Here is a 2,620-nt window from a genome sequence, read left to right as displayed (position 1 = left end):
CCACCCAGGCTGCAGTAGAGGGCATCTGGGAGGCCTCAGAAAGCACTTCCCTGGCTCCCTGCTGCCTCTGTGGTCACTGGAGAGGCTGGGACATGATCCCAGGGGCCATCACCTGCCCTCTTCAATGCTCTAGGCCAGGGCCCAAGAGGTCCAGACTCCTCCACCTACGTCTGTCCCGGGGACCTGGGCTCAAAGATAAAGCAGTTGCCCTCTGGTGGCGCTTTTCGGAATGGCGTGTGTCCTTGAGGGGACGGTACTCTGGTCCAGGAGGTATGATTTGGTGCTGTATTGATCCAAACAGAGAGCTGAGTCAGGTTCCAGAGAGGAGGTCCAAGACCCAACCCATGTTTTCCCCTTACTGGTCCCTGATATCCTACTGTCCCATAACCAATAAAAACAGGAAGTGGGGAGGAGAGTGACACGGTTGAGACTTGAGAAGCCCCACTCTTCTTTGCCACCTCCATCCTCTGACCCAGGACCCACAGGCCTGAGGAACAAGGGAAAGTCCTGTTCTCCCCCCGTGACAGTGAAGATCACTAAAAATCTCCTCCCATGCGATTTACAGCCTCTGAAAACCCAACTGACCTAAGCTGGCAGGTCTGCAATGGGTCGGTTCTGACTCAACAGCATACAAGAACAGGAGGAGGGTGCCCGTCTTCTCCCACACGCTCCTGGTGGAGTTGAACAAAGTTCGTTTGGGGTGGCAGCACACGCCTTACCACCAAGTTACCAGAGCTTCCTATGCAGAATCCTCAGTAATGTTTACTGCTGATTTTAATCATATTATAGAAATCTGGAGAACAACCACTTGGCCAACAGACTAGAAGAGACCTATATTTGTTCCTATCCCAAAGAAAGGTGACCCAACAGAGTGTGGAAATTATAGAACAATCTCATTGATTTCATATGCAAGCAAGATTCTACTGAAGATAATCCCAAAACGACTAGAACAGCACATCAACAGAGAACTGCCAGAAGTCCAGGCTGTAAATAAAACCAGAAAAATATCTATTTATACTTTATTGACTATGCAAAGACATTTGACTGTGTGGGTCATAATGAGCTATGGCTGACGTTGAGAAGTCTTTAATTAGGGGGTATTAATCTCTGAAATCCCTTCAAGGATGCAGTGTAGCTTACTATTTGTCTAGGTAACAGCAGTTCTAGTAGTTTCCACTTGGTCTTTTCTATTCTTATAGGTTTCTCTCTCCTTTTTGGGAATTCAAGGCAGGCATTCTTACAGTTTTTAACTATGTCTACTCCAATTATATACCGTTGAACTGGTAAATCAATATAGGATGGGTTCAGTGATCCATTCACCTCACTGTAAAATGGACCTAAGTGATGACTCTATTGATAACCTGACTTGAATATGTCTTTGCTCTGCTGGATTGAGCACGGTGACATTGTGGGCCTCCTAGGACTTGTGGCAGTTCAGGGCCAACATTTTATTGTCCTTGAAGTCTGATTGTTTCCCTTTCTCCAATGGTCAGTCACCTTGATAAAAATATCTCTTTGGGGAAACCCCATGAGAAAGACAACTTTCATTTTTTAAAAAAATAGTGCTTAATGCAGACATTCTTTGCTAGGTAAGTTGGACAACTATTGTTCAGTCTTAAGGAGGCTTACTAGTGTAGTGCATTACACACTGGACTGCTAACCAGAGAGGTTAGTAGTCCAAGACCACCTGCTGCTCTGTGGGAGAATGACTTATAACCTTGGAGACCCAATAGAAGGTTGCGATGAGTCAGAATCAACTCAATAGCAATAGGTATTTTATTTGTTCATCTGCTTTTCTGTATTATTTCATTTTAAGAAGACTTGAAATGTTATATTTTCAAGGTTTAAGGATATCAGTAATCATTTCAGAAATTCAACCATTCCCCATGGCTCCAATAAAGTATAGGTTTCATGAGAATGTCAAATTAGCTCCTATATTTTCCCTGTTTCAATGAGTACTGTTCCATATAATTGTTTTTAAAATGTTCAATAAAGTGGTTGGGAAACATCCAGTTCTTCAGTTCTCATGGCAAAGGAGGCAGGTATTCATGGCGATAATTATTCACAGCTTTAATTACCTCCTTCTAATAGAAAAATATTGTTGTATTTTGGCTGTTCATTTGCACACTTTTAAGGCCTTCATGTTAGCCTCAGACATATTAGGGGTTTTTTCCTCCACAAGCGGTCAAGTAGTCACTGACACAAGGATATCAGTTGGCCTCTGGCCCCTTTTGGCTAACAAGAACCCAAGGCCAAACGCCGGCTCAAAGATGTGTTTTTAAAACTCTGTAACAAAATATTACAATGAAATGTGCAAGGGGCTGGAGTTGGAAAATCAAAAGGGCCGAACTCGCTCAGCATTTCTTAAGTGCACAGAACTGAAGAACAAATTCAAACCTCGAGTTGCTATAATCAAGGATGCTTTGGGCAGAATATTAAATGATTCAGGAAGTATTAAAAGAAGATGGAAAGAATATACTGAGTCACTGTATCAAAAGGAACTGGCAGACACAGAAAAATTTAATGAAATCACATATGAGCAAGAGCCTATGATGATGAAGGAAGAAGTTCAAACTGCTTTGAAGGAAATAGCAAAAACTAAGGCCCCAGGAACAGATGG

General features: G+C 42.9%; 1 pseudogene; it reads left to right on the top strand.

The window, feature by feature from the left end:
- Window positions 1–2,620, top strand: part of LOC102846912 — a 25,525-nt pseudogene that overhangs the window by 5,316 nt on the left and 17,589 nt on the right.

Source organism: Elephantulus edwardii, unplaced genomic scaffold (genome assembly GCF_000299155.1).
Source record: "Elephantulus edwardii isolate Elephantulus edwardi_28Jun2011 unplaced genomic scaffold, EleEdw1.0 scaffold00062, whole genome shotgun sequence".
Taxonomy (NCBI): domain Eukaryota; kingdom Metazoa; phylum Chordata; class Mammalia; order Macroscelidea; family Macroscelididae; genus Elephantulus; species Elephantulus edwardii.
This window is presented reverse-complemented; position numbering and strand designations above follow the sequence as displayed.